We start from the raw sequence: 18,175 nt of genomic DNA on the forward strand, positions 1-18,175 counted from the left end.
TACTATTTACTATCGCCTATTTCTTGGTTGTTTAGCTAAAATTCGTTTGAATGCATAAAATATTACTTACTCTAAAGAAGTATAACTTCTTACATGTAAACTTTTTAATGAATCAAAATGATTACTGATAGTAGAATCCTTCATAGTTCAAGTCCAAATACATTACTATTAAATATATTCGTCCATGTTAACGGCCAAAGACATTACTGTTATTTTATTTTTTACTTAAATAATTACTGTCATTAAATTGATTTCACAACTGGAGCCGAGTTGAGTTTAAATAGAAGCCATATTGGACCGTTTTAAATAAAGTGAAGCGGGTCGCACACACCGCATGATTGGATTACAACGTTCACACGGAATTTGTAGTGAATTCCGGTTTATTCCCAGTTCCCCTTACCTATGTGTGTACATGTAATTAAGAATAATTTAAATTTGAATTTGAAATGGAATAATTTTATGAAGTTTCTATTCTTCTAGTGCGTTCGAAATAATAGATCATAGTGTGTTATAGAGTTCAACGAAGTTGCACGTGCCAATAAAACACATAATTCATTTCTAGTATTTACTATCACCTACTTCTTGTTTTATTAGCGAATATTTTTGAATACATAAAAATATTACTTACTTTAAAGAAGTATAACTTCTTACATGCAGACTTCTTTGTCAATAAAAATGTTTAAAGGTAGTAAAATCCTTCGAATTTCAAGACCAAATACATTACTCTTATTTTATTTATTACTTATATAATTACTGTCATTAAATTGATTTCACAACTGGAACCGAGTTGAGTTTAAATAGAAGCCATATTGGACCGCTTTAAATAAAGTGAAGCGGGTCGCGCACACCGCACGATTGGATTACACCGTTCACACGGAATTTGTAGTGAATTCCATTTTGGTTCCAGTTCCCGTTATCTACATTTCATATGGGAATTTGGAATGTATGTTTGATCAATCAAATGGATTTAAAGCATAAAGTGTAAGCGCGGCTGCGATCTGGTTCAAATATTTTCAGTTCGTCCTTACTTTACAAACTTTTCAATAATATAATTACTGGCCATACAGGTCTGTGAATATAATCCTCGTGTGTTATTCAATTATTAATTAGCATAAATTACGTTTCATTCGGATATTAGCAGTGTCTACTGTGTGTGAGCTCAACAGTCCAGTATTTATAATCAGCGCTAATAATTTTAAAACTAGCTACTCGTAAATTACACTGCAAATCAATTATTCTAATCCGTCTAAAGAACTTCGAAAAATTTTCCTATCTTTAAATGTATTTTTAATTTCGGCGTTTTACAAACTCGAGTATCGGTGAAGTACCAGGTATTTTGTCAACACCCATCCAACAAAATTAAAAAGGTCATTCCGTAACAAAAGACTCGGGTTCACTTGAGAATTAATTAAATTGGCAGCATTACGTTTCACCAACCAGGTGAGTTAATGTGTACGATTAATAAATTGAACTCTATATATTTTTTTGTATTATTTGATAAGAGAAGCAGACGAGCAGGCAGTCCACCTAATGGTAAGTGGCTACTGCCGCCCATGGACATCTGTAATCAGCCCCTGATAAGATTGAGGTCGGCCACAGACGCGCCGCTACCTCTGAGGACTAAGCTGGAACGTCACTGGAAAGTTTGTCTCCCTTACCACACCCTTTAATGCGGAACACAGCACTTAACACTGTTATAAGGCAGAAATAAATGTAGCGGTGGTGCCTTCAGAGTCGAACGACAAAGGGTTCCACCTTCAATAATATTTATCTAAGATTTAAAAAACTACCAATATGGTTTAATTATGTATGGTTATAAAAAATCAAGCATTATTCAATATCAAAATTTTACTAATATAAAACAACTACGACTTACTCTATTTAAAGTTGTTATAAGAGATCTAATTAAAAGTCTAAAGGTTTTCACAATTTTCAGCCACATTTGCGTGTTACATCAAAAGATAGAAAACCATCCCATGGATATAAATTTGATGGATATTCTAAATAACCTCAGCCCGGGTCTTACGCATCGCTGGAAGTGCCTACCTGTGCAAATAAAGTTGTTTACCGAAGGGTCGGGTGGCCATTACCTAAATCAGAATCAGGACAATTCTCTCAAATCCCTTTGAAAGTAATGTAACATATTAAATAAACTTACTTAATAAATTAATATTGTTTTTATTTTTATTCATTATTTCGGCAATAATTCAGAAAAAAAAATTATGAACGACGTATAAGAATTTTTGTTTTGCTATTATTCCACAAATAAAAATCCTATATGTAACATTTCATTATAAAAACATAAAAGAAAATTTTAACCTATTTTATTTGATAAAATTTAACTTATTAGAGTTATTTAATATTTTAATTTCAATATCTCATGTACCTGTACACCTTCACAGCACCCTAATATTTAGCTCGTATCTACTACTTACCTACAGTAAGTAGTAAGTAAGTTTATTACGTGTAGACTAGCATAAGCGTAAAATGTCTTATTACTATAAGACTACACGAAACAAATACAATTTATTTTGTTTATTTTTATATAATCTAGTAATCCCGGACCTTTCCTAGAAAATACAGACAGATGGATACTTAAGGAAACGTCAATTCTAATACGTCCTACCGTTTCACCGTAAACTCTACCTCCGTATTGCTAACTTACTCGTATCCATTGCTAAACTACTGACGTAATATTCTTTATTATGACGTACGTAGACACTAGAAAAAACACGTAAATAAAATAAATAAAAAAATCAATGGATTGCACTCCGGGAGTGCCGGCAGAAGTGAAAACTTTCAAAACCTAACCTGAATAATAAATTATAATAATAAAGTGTACAACACCGCTAAAGAAGATTTTACCTCTTTATGTAGTAATTTGTCCTTAGGTTATGACGATAAATATTTGTATGCCCATAAGGGTTGGTGCAGAGCACCTTTTTGTAATATCTGAAAAACCTGTATACCTATATTCAAAAATAAAGATATTATTATTATCATTTAAAAAAACTAATCTTTACATCATAATATTTCGTAGTTTGTTGATAGATATTCGAATACATACATTTAAAGTTGGCCCTTTATCCGAGTGTCGTACCCAAAGGTTTTGCCAAACGGAACCCTATTAGTAAGCCGCCAATGCGTCTCCGTTTATATTGTATACGTATTTCACCCCTTTCATGTAAGCCGGAATAGCTCAGTTGGGAGAGCGTCAGACTGAAGATCTGAAGGTCCCTGGTTCGAGCCCGGGTTTCGGCATGGACTGTGAGGATGGAATCTTTTTTACTACATTTTGCCTATAAATTCGTGTGGATTGCGTACCTACACAAATAAGCTTAATTAACTAATTAAAGTTCATATTTATGTTTACTCTATATTAAGTACTTATATATCTTGTAAGATTATATATCCAAAAAAATACAGCATTTTGCATAAAAGTAAGTTATTATGAAAAAAATAGTTTTTTTTATCGCTCTTTTCTATAAAGAAAACGGTTACCTATTGTTAATGTTGAAAATTAATATAGAAACTTTACATTAGTACTAGCTGACCCGGCAAACGTTTCGTTGCCATATAAATAAAAAAATGTTAAGGGTGAACAACCAAGGCGAACAACCAAACCAACACAACAACTTCAGGGTATGAAAAATAGATAGTAGCCGAATCTCAGACCTACTGAATATGCATATAAAATTTGGTGAAAATCAGTAAAGCCGTTTCGGAGGAGTACGATAGGCCCATCCTAAAGCCATTATTGAACTAACTTTGTATGAACGTATAACACGTAATTAGAAAGTCAAATACTTGTTAACGTACAATTACGAAATAATTTGTAAACAAGAATGATTTGTAAAATGTATAAATTGTATTACACATTTTATTCCAGTTAAAATGTGTCCAGAAACCAATTTATCCTACATCAAAAAATATCATAGGTCATCGTTGCAATATTATGTCAGTTGGGCAACTTCGTAATTTACGACCATTTATGGCTACAGCTTGCCATTCAAACCGTTCGGAAGAAACCATAATCGATTAATTTTCAAATAATCGAAACTTAGAATTACCAATATTTAATTACTTAGTTATCGCTTTTTCATCATGACAACAATAAAATAATCGAGACTGTGTTCCTTAGTGAATGATAAAATAGCACGATACGATACGAAATACGATAGCACGAGGTACTTTATTAATCTTCTGAAAATTATTAAATTGTAGAAACTACGAAATCATTTATTTTCTTTTCTCCTGCTTATTTTTTTTAGATGATTAATAAGCAAAATATTAAACAAATATTCTGTCTAATATACTTCTCTGTTAAGTTCTCAAAATGTCCCAAAACAAAAATTTTACTTTACAACGCACTTGTGCGCAATGGTCTAGAGTACTGCAGCGTAGCATGGAACCCCTTTTATGCCATTTATATTAAGAGACTTGAAAGTGTTCATAAAGGCACGTTACCTTCTCGTGCAACCTAGCCCAAACTATTCACAGCTATACAGATCGGCTGAAGCATTTTAATATGACATCAATGCTCGACCTTTTGTTTCTATATAAGCTTGCAGATGGACTGCTTGATGCCCCGAAACTTGTTTCACAGCTAAACTTTTCTATTCCGTGTAAAATACCCAGAGCGTCAAGATTTTCTATTTTCGAAGACACTCATTGTTATTCAAATCTCAGTCAGAATGCACCTCTTAACAGAATGGTTCGCGAATTCCGGGAAATTTCTAAACGTATAGATATTGCCATTTTTGCGCATGACATTTGCAAGTTCAAAAATAGTTTGAAATTAGTTTAAAAAAGTATTTAAAATGTATGTGTTCATTTTATCCTTAAAATTCTATATACTTGCTTCTTTCTATAGCTTGCAGTCTTCACCTGTAATTGTAATGGCACTCACCTATTTTCTCTAATTATTTCACGCTACTAATATACTCAGTGTACATTGTGTTGGTGTTCAATTAATAAATAAAATAAATAAAAGTAATTTATACAATATGATATACGTTAGGGTGCAGTTCCGAAAACCCCCCCACCTCCGATCGATTTGAAACTTTGCACAGACTTTCCTTTGGATGTTCGAAGACAACCCCTAAAGGGATTTTTGGTCCATACCAATAGTTTCCGAGAAATTAAATTTTGAAAATTGAATTTTAGCACGCGCGTTATATTTATATAGTGTAGAGTTTTCTATAATCGGTACTGTAACTTTCCCGAGGTTTTGATATGTTCGAGGCCACATAAACCCAGAAAATGCACACCCACTACAAAAACAACCAAACCCAAACAAACCCAATATAAACGCAGGCCTAAACAACAGCAACTTGACAATTACTTCTTACAAATATAAAATATGTTTAATGGATACGTTGTAGGTTTTCTTAACTATTGAATTAAGGTGAATTGGACCGACTCACTCTTACTTACCACTTAGTTTGATTTATTTACTTTTCTGTTTCAACCTAACCTAGTCAATAATGTAGTATTTCATATAGCCTCGCCTATAGTATATTATATTGACTTGGTTAGATTAGGGTGGAACATATAAGACAATATATAACTAAGTAAGCAGGGCGCGGCAGCGCAAATTTTGACGACTATAAATATCCTAATGTATTTAATTTTTCATTATTGATTTCCGTACTAACTTGCTCCGACATTTCACTTGCCGTACGACAATGGAAATGTGCCATCAATTGTCGAATCAGTAATTCTGTTTCATCAGCAAAAAGCGTACATTCGAAACTTCGCTAGCACTTCGAAAACATCCGTCAGCTGAACTTCGAAGCAGCTTGTTGTTGCTGATCTTGGACTGAATCTGCTAGGAAGTGATGTAAGCCGTACACTGCTATAAGCATCAAAGTTTTTCAAGAAAATGAAGTAGCTATTCCGTATGCACTATGCACTATGCAGTCCCACTAAGGATAAATGCACTCAGGTGCCCATTGTCATCAATAATTCCAAATAGATTGAAAAATGTTATTAATAAATTTGTCTACCAAAAATCGTCAATTTAACACGTCCATTATTAATTATCAATCTATCCAATTTGTATATACCAAAGATGTAAATTTTACTGTCTAGTATGAACAAAATTTAAATATCGATGTGCTAGGAAAAACATTGGATAGACAAATTATTAATAACGAACGTTAGTCATCCAGATTAATGACTCGGAAGGGTCCGATGACGCAATTTCGATTTTTCGAACGGGCGTACATTTTACAGAGTAGGACATAGGTGTTAAATGATGCCGTTCATTATTCGTGAATGCCGACCGGAAAATCGCTCCGAAAATTGAAATGAAACGAATTCTACGGATTTCGTGGATATAGAGTTGCTCCAGATTTGAAGAGGATCTAATATCAGCTTTTTTACATTTGAATCCTATGTATTTGTTCCTTCGCATTTGTTTTTTGGTGGCAGTACTCGAACTACCCCTCTGCAATATGAAATAAATAAGATCATTATTCTTTAACTCTACCTACCTGAATAGCTTTGTCTATTGAAAATCTTAAGCTAAAACTATAATAAAATAGTCAGAACCTCGCGTAGTATCAAATTTAAGCATAAATTGACAATTTCTAGGAAGCAGAAAATGTCATATGTTAAACTTAGATAGGCAAAACATTTAATAGATTGTTTAATAACAACGGGCCGTATTGAAGTACGATGACATAAAACATTAATCTATTTCAATTTCAATGTAACTTTTTTTTTAATATAGGACTAGCAGATGACCACCTCATGATAATTGACTACTGCCGCCCATGGACATCTGTAATCAACCCCAGATACGATTAGATATTCCTACCTGCGTAGGCCGCAGAGGCGCCACTACCCCTGAGGACTAAGCTGGAATTCCTCGGAAAAGTCTGTCACCCGTTAAAACACAGCAGCGCCTAGGTGTGGTGGTGGTGCCGCCGGAGTCGAACCACAAAGGGATCTACCACCTTCAACTTTATGGGTACTAGCCAAATCACGTGTCTTTAATAAAAGAGGCAATATTATTTTACTTTGAAACCTCAAATAGCATAAGACAAAGCACAAGACAAGACAAACTTCAAAGGCCAAGCAAACCACAGAGAAACTTTTTGTAATAATGACGTTCTATTGTCTCTCGTATGCTTTTATAATTGCGTGGAATTAAGCCACGGATTTTTGGAGTTTCCCATTTGGAAGTTGTATGTGGAAGTTTGGATGGCAGTTTTAATAGCCCACAGATTGACTTAATGGGGTTTTAGCAAATTATCTTTGGGTTTTAGGCTTCATTGTGGGAATAAAACTTCCTAAATTACGGCTTTTAAACGAATGAAAATGAATAGGTGAACATAATAACTGTCATTAGGTAGTTTCCAGATTACCATAATTTATCTACTAAATATACAAAATTACATTTAAATTCTTTGAATTAATAGAAAAAAAACTATTTCTTGATCTAATTTACAACTTTTATTAGTCCCGCGCAAAATACAACTCAAACGTCAAGACCGTCCTTCTTTCTTTTTTACGCTAACTCGTACGTGCCAGTGTCTACATAAATGGGCACTTATTAAATAACACAAAATAATTATAAAAATAATACTATAATTAAATAATGTAAATATATTTCTAACATAATAGAGAATATAAACCGAAATGGCGATTTTTTATTTAAATTGAAATGCTGAGACTTATACAAAATTTACTCAATACAATTTATAGATAGATATATTTAGTGTACATAAATTCGTTTTAAATTAAAAACTGACCTAACGTTCCCTTGGTTAGTCGAGGGAATTAAAATCAAACAACCCGGGGGAGCCATATGCGCGCTGTAATTAGAACTGTCTTTAGCCAGGATGAACGTATCCACTGTCCCACACGGTACTATATAGTTATTGTAAACTGTCATTTTATTTATTTTATAATATGGAAATAGCAAACGAGCATGCAGTCCTTCTGACAGTGGGTGGCTGATATTTTTAAACGTTGTACCAATTTACTTACTTATTTGGATTTATTTGAAATGCTGATCTAATATCACTTTATAAATACGTAAAATTCCATTGGAGAATGACTTTTGTCTGTATATGAAAGCCAGGTAAAATAAAATGAATACTAACAACGAGTAACAAACGCTGCATCCACACGCTTGGCACTTGCCGCGAAATCTAAACCTCTACAAACACACAAATGTCGTCGCAAGTGCTTGCGACTATTTTTCTTTAATTTGCTAAAATCCGTCACTCCATTGGATCACCTAAAAACACTTTTAAAACGTACGCAATGCAAGCAAAACAATCCGCATATTTGAATTGGTACCGGTTTGTCGAGGTTTGGCTGAACATGAGGACACGACATAAAATATATATATTACGCATTAAATGACGGTAATAAATTCTGACATAATGACGACACATAGATCATGCAATGGAGAAGGGCTCAAACCCACATCGTAGCGAGATGTCTCTTAAAATCCAATTATGTTTTGTGAACACAAGTGATATGTCTGCTTCTGAACAAACATCGTTTTGGTGCCAATTTCGGAATATTATAATTGTATTGTATAATATATATTGTTCACATCTGTGAATATGAGTTATTATTATAGGAAAGGTAACTTTATGGTTCGACTCCGGAAGCACCACCGCCACGTCTAATTTTGACAAATAACAGCAATTTTGTGTCCCTATTGAAGTAAGTGCTAAGGGAGACGTCTCTATCCAAGGCGTTTCGACTTAATCCTCAGGGGCAGTATTATATGGGGCATTAGCAAGGGGTTTGACCTGTGTATGTATTTTGCTATTATTAAAATTCAACTGTAAGTGTGCTATAAAGAGTATTCTATCTATCTATATATATGTGGTATAAATTCAAGGTATAAATTTAGCTTCATCTGAGGTTGATAACAGACGTCCTGTGCACACAAGAGCAAATTGTGCTTAAATCTATGGTTCCGCGAGTCTTTTACGTATTTTTACCCAACTGCAGAAGGTAATGTTTTCCAAGCGAATGTATGTACGTTTCATTCTTGGACACACCCTACAGCCCAAATAACGGATTTTAACATACCTATGAGGTCTCAATGGACTCTTGTAAATTGTGGGAGTGACTTAAGCCATATTTTGAGCACTCGAATTTTTGTTTTTATAATAATTCTCTAGTTTAGTCCAAGAGCATTAACTAAATTTACACACGAATTCTGAATGCTACCTTATCGATATAATTATCTCAACTTCAATGTTAACGATAATATAAATAAGTTACACTATTCTCCTCACACAAAGAGAAGGCCAATTTAATATTGTAATTTATACTATTTTCGTCCTCAAGCAAATTCCCCAGATTATAAGTGTGTGAGCAAGACAGATTATAACATTTACAATAAGTGCAAAAGAGATGAAATAGTCATTACACTCGATTTACAGTTGGTTGCTGCTAATGAGCTATTATTTACCATTATCTAAATTAATTTTGGATTAAATTGTGGTTTAAATTTATTGTATCGTGAATTGTGTTTATGGTGCTAATTACTTTTATTATTTTGTATTTTAGGGAACTAAATGGAACCCACAAGACAGATCTTTAAGGTTGTAGAATGGAATCTAAGATTGGCGGTACTAATATTGTGACACGCCCTAGGATCCGCAGTATCTACCCAGTTTAGATTAGATTTAGTGAAAAACATGTGTACGAGACATTTTAACGCAGTCCACAAGAGGAATACAACTTTAGCCGACATCAAGAAATCTTCAACCTATATGGATTTGTTTCAGATATCCATGTACAACAGAGACTTCTTACCGTGGTAGGTAACCTCCGTAGGTCCAAGAGTTCTGCCACCCTTTTGTACAAAAAAAAGTTTAGATTAAAACTACTTCGCAACAATCCGCTACAAATGTGTATGATGGTATATATTTTATGCAGTATGTACCACAAAGGATGCGTGCAGATGCAAAAAAATAAAAATATACACCCCCATACATATTACCACCAACACGTGTATCGCTCCAAAATGGAGCATCATCAGGGTAAGTTGACTCTACGACGGTTAATTGTTAAGTTTAAGGTCGTATACTCTACGACGTTAATCGTTAAGTATAGTATAGTATACAGTAGCGTCGTAACTTAATAGCATGGATTTCCGCAAAATAACGCCTGATATAACTAACTAAAAAGTTTGAGAATACAAACCACGTCATTTCCCCCAAAAAAAATCTCATTTCATCAATTTACCAAATTTTATACAATTTTGTTCCAAATTTACACTTTCCGCTCACAGTAGTCCACCTTAAATTTCCCAATAATAGGTAATAACTCTATTTTCGTAAAACACAAGGACCTTCCCATATTTCAATATAGCATCCCTATCCTTTGTCAGAAACCGTTGCCAATACAATTTGTATTTCAATTTTCGGAAACATCCAATATATTTCGTTCATAAGCAATTTTATTAATATTCGTCAATTCGTTACCTACTGGTTCCCTTCCGCAAAAGGTTAGGCTCGACTTGGCGGAGGCACTGCCGTGCCTCCAGATTTCCGGATACGACAGTCGCAGCGACTTATGCGGCGTGCAGTACAGCTACAAAATTATTAGAGAAAAGAAGCAAACGGGGCGTGCAGTCCACCTGATGGTAAGTAGCAACTGCAGCCATAGAGAGATGTCACCATCTCCATTTAAATGGTGTTCTACCTGTACCCTTACCATGAGTTTTTAAGTTTTGACAAATATTACTTTGGTTTTGGTATTTGTTTACGTATTTGCCCATATAATTTCCAATCAGCGCCTCTAGCCGATTGTATCAGAACTATAGAGTCAGTAACGTAACATTAAATGTCTAAGTTGACAAAATGGCGCTTTATGTTTTGTCTCTCTTTTTTGCGAACATGTGAGGCAGGCAAAATGACTTGAGCACTTACTTATTGTTACGTTTACTCAGTCTACTGAAGCAAACTAAACAGAATAATGGATTGAGTAAACGTAACGAAAAATTGTGGGATGTTTTAAAAACTCATGGTAGGGGGTAGGGTACTGAAGCCGATAATAGAAACGTTGACAACGTTTCTAAAATAACTAAAATTGTATTCATGTCATTCAGACTAAATCCACATCCTTCAATCGAAACGCAAGAACTGCTACTCGCTAAATAACTAGCTGATATTCTAGAAATAACTGTGCAGGTGGTATCTTCCCGGTGATATAATAATTCCTCGTTTAAAACATTTAACCTATTTCTAGCGTGAAGCAATTCTTGCGTTGAATCAACGTACCTATAGAAAACTTTGTGATTTTCCATTGTAGGCATAGATTAGTAAAGATTACTCACTCCTAACCAGAAAATGTAACCATTTTGACAATTGAAATTGTCACGGTCATCTATTTTCGTGTTTGAAAAATATTAAAAAAATGTAGTTTTTAGATCATTTACGAATGAAACGATATTTCTCCGCACTTTTTCTTCAATTTCGTGTTTTTGCACCACATAACTGCGCATGTCGCATTATTCCGCGAAAATTACACCATGACAGCCATTAAATGGCTGACAAAATTGCCAACCGTTTAAGCCATTTAATGGCTTCCTTCAATTACAAGGCGGTGAGATATCTATACTTATCTATGTTTTAGTACTAAAACAACACACATGTATTATAAACGCTAAAACTTGACTACTAGCGCCATCTATCGAATCCTTACATAACTATAAAAAAATCATCCAAAAAACAACTATTTGCAAACTTGAATTCAATCAATCAAATTCAGAAGCAACATCGCACATTCACGAATACATACATTTTGGAAATTCCAATTTACACATGGGTATTACGTTATGGGTTCCTGATGGATCCGTTAGCCGCAAGCCACACGCCATTACAATCAAGAGCCTCCGTGATCGAATAAATGTAATCAACTGACTCGGGAGCAAATTGTTTGTCGGAAATTGTCAAAGGCTTTATTTATATCAGGTAAGCTCCCATTGATATATTGAATCTGTTATCTATATATAGTATTTATTTATATATAGACTGTTAGTAGTTTTGTTTTTATGTTATGACTCTACACTCCAAAAAAAAAATTATCACTTGCTTAAACGGTGAAGGAAAACATCGTGAGGAAACCTGCATACCTGAGAGATTTATAAAAAAAAATATCTTAAAGGTATGTCAAGTCTACCAACACGCACTTGGCCAGCGCGGTGGACTATGGCGTAAGCCTTCTCGTTATGAGAGGAGACCCGTGCCCAGCAGTGGGACAGTAATGGGTTGATGATGACTCTACTCTCCTCCAATGTCGATTGGTGAATGAAGATACATGTTACGCCCTAAGGTCTTTTTGTGACGAAATACCGTGGTACCTTTAGTATGATGTCTTGGGAAAGACATCAGGCTATGTGCGATTTTTACCGCATCAAACCGCACTCGCACCTGCCTTGGCGCTACGTAGAGGACTCCGAGAACTCCAAAGAAACGCGATCCTCTGAGCGCGGTGTCCTAGTTGGGTGCTGCTTAGGAAGAACTTTCACGCTCGAGATTGCTTAACTGTGACGATCGTTCAAAAATTAGTTATATTACTTACAAATAAATTAAACTTCGAAAAATGCCTCATTTATGGTTCTTGCGGTATCTAACAATCCTTAGCCTTATTAATTCTTATTTAACATTAAATTCATTAAATACTAGAAGTTATCTTGGTCCCACAAGCGATATATGAAGAAATTAATAACATGAAACTAAAATTATTAATAATATTGGTGTAAAATAATATACAACAAACAATGGTTAAAATTAAATATGAGGTAGGTAAAAACAGATACTTGCTGATGAAAATGGTGAATTTTATCGATTGATATAATACGAGCAAAACTATGAATAAAAGCTAGTTTGTTAATCAATATGAAACTCATGTCAAATTAGAGGAACGAGGCATCAGGATAATATTAGAGCGAGCCTCCCTTTCATCTCGGAAAATTTGCCGCAACTTCTTTTGTATTAGTACTAGACGGAGATCAATATTTCTATCCATGAGCATTTACGGTATATGTTTTTTCAAACTAAATTTTAGTCATGTCCTAATTAAAAGGTCTTAGCCGGAAACCTACTGCTGGGCATGGGTCTTCTCTCAGCCCATCTCGCTAGCCAATTGCGAATTGGTATTTACTCGTATGAATAGAACTCTCAGGCTTTCAGTTTCCTCACGATTTTTCCTTCACCGTTTAGGCAAATGAAAATTTATTTCTAATTCGCCCATAATTTTGAAAAGTAACGGGTGCGTATCTGGTATTTGAACCTGGGATCTCCGAATAAAAGGCAGAATTTCTAACCACTAGGCTGTCATTATCACTGCTGTAACACCCGTAAACGACAGTAAAATTAATACCGGATCGATCTCTCTAAGACTGCCTACATATTCCTTGTTCAATTAGTTGCTCCTATCTAAATAAACACAGTAAGCTTTTTGTAATTATGCCTATATCACTGAGTCCAACATCTTACATATTTTACATCTATAAAAAAATATATCCAGCGAATAAGCCCAAAAACTGTATTGGATTAAAAATTTACGTTTGTAAGCTGTAGTCTCATCGCTTTAAAATGAATTCAGACTTTTAAAAGTATTCACAAAAAATAATTTACTAATGGCCTAAGCGTGTGTGCAGAGAGTGCGCTAGTTGAAAACTATACAAACACGTACATACACATTTTAAGGTTCCGTGATAAAATTTTGAAAGGTAAAACCCATACAAATTGACAGAGCAAATACAACCGCCGCATGTATTTCTAACGTGAAGCAGTTCTTGTATTTTGGTAGAAAGGTGTAGATACCACGAGCCTTTATGAGATTACTATCTTGGTCCTCAGGAGTGGCAACCCATCTATGATCGGAGTTTCACCATCTGTTCTACACGGTATAAGTTTTGAGGCGGATATTTTTAATAAATACTAATAACTGGGTCTAAATCATAATAAAAAAACGAAAACACTAAAGAAACCTGGGTGGCTGAGCGGTCACCATACCAGTCTGACGCGCAAAGTGTCCCGGGTTCGATCCCCGACCAGACAGATATCTAAATGATAAATTTAGATTTCTGTGTCTGGGTGTTTATGTATTTGTCTATGTACAGGGACGATACAGGGAATTGTAATCTGGGACTGTGAATGGAAAGCTTTTTAAAATATTTTTCTTTACCGAAAATTAAAGTTATAAAATATACGGAATACTAATTGCACGAGGTCGGTTCAGACTTTACCAACTTTATATGTATCACAGATAAAACACTTTAGAAAATTGCGATTTTAATAAAACAAAACGACGAATTCGATGACTAGTGTCGCTCGGTGTTACATAATATACTCATATCTATTTCATAAAATACATATAGCTTACGACCATGTAATCCACTACAATTGGAATCTTACTTTTTTATGATTGACAAGTAATACAAGCATGCAATCCAACTGATGGTAAGTGGTGTCTACTGCCCATGCATATTGTAATCAACCCCCGATAAGATTAGCGTCCCACCTAAGCTCAACCACAGATAACTTGCTATTTCAGAAGACTAAGTTAGAACGCTGAAGCGTTTGAGACGTCCTTCTCTGAGGAGAAGGATGTCTCTTTACGACACCCTACAAACCAGTACCCTTACCATGAGTTTTTACATTTTGACAAATATGACTGTTTTGGTATTTGTTTACTTATTTGCCCATATAATTTCCAATCAGCGCCCCTAGCGGATTGTATCAGAACTATAGTGTCCGTAACGTAACATTAAATGTCGTAATTGACAAAATGGCGCTTTATGTTTTGTCTCCCTTTTTTGCGAACATGTGAGGCAGACAGAAAGACTTGAGCACTAACTTATTGTTACGTTTACTCAGTCCACTGAAGCAAACGGAACAGAATAATGGATTGAGTAAACGTAACGTAAAATTGTGGGATGTTTTGAAAACTTATAGTAAGGTCGTTTGTCCACCGCACTGTTCACCGAGCCGATACCGGGAACGAAATTATTTTGGGGCCGATTTTAATATGTCGTGGCAGCGATAGTTTGTCCACCGCGACCGGTATTGGCGGTTTATTTTGTTCGTGCTCTCACGCGTGTGACGGCAGTGTATGGACAAGTTCTAATGTGTTTTATATTACCGGCACATCAGCCCGACAAAAACTCGGTGCCGATCTAGTGGTCATGCCGATCTACTCGAAATATCGGCGACCGGGATGACGGTTCTCGGGTGACGGACGTGCAGTGGACAAGCGACTATAGTAAATATATGTACGCTTCTTCGGCGCCGTTATTAATTATCGGTATCGGCTCGTTGACGGTGGCGGTGGACAAACAGCGTAAGGGTACAGAATACAGAAGCGCTTAAGACTGTTATTATTAAGAACATACATTTAGCGTTTATGCCTGGGTAGTCGCGCCACAAAAGGTTGTACCACTTTAAAAACATACTAAAACTTATCAAAAATACATTTTGCCCTTAAGGGTTGAATCTCTACGAAATCTTCTGTACAATATATCTAGGAAATTAACATTTAGACTTTTAACTCACTTTTTTTAACAAGAAAACTACAATGTCACAATCTCGTTGTATTCTAAGAAAAATCTCTTCCCACAAAAGATGTGAGAGCAACCCTTAATACACCGGTCGCCTCTTACACTGTTAAGAACTATTTTAATAACGTTACACTTTCTTTACGAGTTATTTGCAGTTGTGAAAATTTAAGATACGTTTTTGCAATATGGTTAAATAAATAAACCGAAAAATATCGATGTCTTTTAGTTGGTTTATTTAATTTTTAACATGTTTTTTTTCTATTTCAGCATACGTATTGCTTTACAATTTCAGGTGTCAATCTTGTATCGTTACTGAGTAGGACAGACATCAGAAGCTTTGTACCGACAGCTTGTAGACATCAAAAGGTACCTGTTTTTACCCTTTGTGTAAGGAAGTCTTAAAATGAGTAAAATTAATCTAAAGTAAGATTAAAATTAATTTTCTAATATAATAAGGACTCCGGGTTCACCAACGGAACGTAACCGGAGTCCTCTTAGCGCGGTGTCCCGTCGGGCTCCGCCCAGGTGAGCGTGACGCTCGCCACATCATCTGGTGTGCACGACGGTAAGCGACCACACATACCGCCGTCCATACCGGGGCCGCTGACCGCGCAGTTCGAGCTCCCACTCTTGCCGCCCGCAACCCCGGAAGCCCCCTTTTAGTCGCCTCTTACGACAGGCTGGAAATACAGTAGCTAGTAGCCTTTCTCTGGTCCTGGAATTACAGGGACAATAATAAAACCCCTTATTGTGTTTCTAGCATCCACGAGATAAAAATAGTGATGCTACGTGCTCGACATTTATCCACATTTTCTAATAGCCAATTTGAATTTGAACCAGCAAAAGCCAAAGAGCTAATTCTGCTAGCTTTGTTGCATTGCCGAACGGTCAGTATTAGCATAGCATTGCCGGCTTAACTGCGGTCACGTTGTATAATTGCTGATAATGTACCTAGCGAACGTTATTTCTAATTCCAACTGGGTTTAAAACGTTTCCTTTTAGCGTTAAGTTATATCTACAGACATTGCAGACCACTTAATCATTTAATCGATCAGAGATCATTTAATCTCCTAACATCTAACCTCATGCATCGCGTCATATAACGTCACATCGCGTTCCGTCACGCCACGTTACCTCACCTCACGTCATTTCACTCCACGTCACTTCGCCTTACCTCATATCGCGTCACGCCACGTCACCTCACTTCACATCACGTTACCTCACCTTACGTCACGTCACATCAATCCACGCCATCTCACCTCACGTCACGTCAGCTGTAATCACCTTGGCTTATCACACATCTCTTCTCTCCACTCCCTTCCTTCCTCGGATAAATAATAACGGTATTCAATTCAGAAGTCAGATATAAAAACAAGAAAAGCAAGAATACAGTTACACTTCGGTGTTAAGCGCCGGAAGCTCTGCGGTGAGTTTCCGGGCAGAGCCCGCCCGCCCTCGGCTCATTGCAACTACACGCATCGTCAATTCCAAAGAGAATGTTTTATATATTTTTTTATTTGAAAGCTGAGAAATGCAGCATATATTTAAACTTCTGGTTGGAACTATTTTTGTGTCACACTACAAAATGCGATTTTTTTTCTAGGGCGTGTGCCACCACGCTGCTCCATTGCGAATTAGTAAATGAAGAAACTCTACTACCCACGGCCATCAGTACCCTTACCATGAGTTTCCAAAACATCCCACAATTTTACGTTACGTTTACTCAATCCATTATTCTGTTCCGTTTGCTCCAATAGACTGAGTAAACGTAACAATAAATAAGTGACGATGAACTTTTTGCCTACTTCACATGGTCGCAAAAAAGAGAGACAAAACATAAAGCGCAATTTTGTCAATTTAGATATTTAATGTTACGTTACAGACACTATAGTACGGATACAATCCGCTAGGGGCGCTGATTGGAATTGTATGGGCAAATACGTAAACAAATACCAAAACAGTCATATTTGTCAAAACTTAAAAACTCATGGTCCCTTACCATGAGTTTTACTGTACGTATGTATTTATTCTCAGAACTTAATTAAAACGCAACTCATACCAGGTTAAGGTACACTTTGTGGCTTGACTCCGGAGACACAGCTGCCACGCTTGTTTCTGTTTAATAACAGCAATGGGCTGTTGTCTTCTGGTTTTGAAGGATGTGGTAAGTGAGACGTACTTATCCAAGGCGTTTTAACTTAGTCAGCCTAAGGCTGAGACCGCACTGCGATTAAACGCAGACTGAATAAAAATAGCTGAAAACGCCAAAACGCATACGAACACGCACTGCGGTTTTCTTTTGGCTTGATTTTATTTCAGTCTCATCATGGATTTCTGGCGAACAGCATGTGTTGTGGCGTTGGCTTTAAAATCTAAAAATAATAAAAGCAGACAACGCCGCCGCCATAAATACTGGATACATCCGTTAACGGACCAACGCCATATAAAAGGATACTTTTGCAAAATGTACAACGACGTGCGACAGCACCCTGATACATTTTTTAATTACTACAGAATGTCTATTGATACTTTTGATAAATTATTACAAGCTGTGGGCCAGTATTTGAAACATGAAGATACTGCATTTCGTAAGGCAATATCACCTGAAGAGCGACTTTCAGTTAC

The 18,175-nt window shown here is 35.8% G+C and overlaps 1 non-coding gene across 1 annotated transcript; it reads left to right on the forward strand.

The window, feature by feature from the left end:
• Nucleotides 1–3,188: 3,188 nt before the first annotated feature.
• Nucleotides 3,189–3,261, forward strand: TRNAF-GAA (transfer RNA phenylalanine (anticodon GAA)). The gene has a single exon. It is a non-coding gene; the product is annotated as a tRNA-Phe (tRNA).
• The last annotated feature ends 14,914 nt before the right edge of the window (nucleotides 3,262–18,175 follow it).

This window comes from Epargyreus clarus, unplaced genomic scaffold (assembly GCF_041222505.1).
Source record: "Epargyreus clarus isolate Ecla_fem2 unplaced genomic scaffold, WU_Ecla_fem_2.2 ptg000003l, whole genome shotgun sequence".
Classification (NCBI taxonomy): Eukaryota; Metazoa; Arthropoda; class Insecta; order Lepidoptera; family Hesperiidae; genus Epargyreus; species Epargyreus clarus.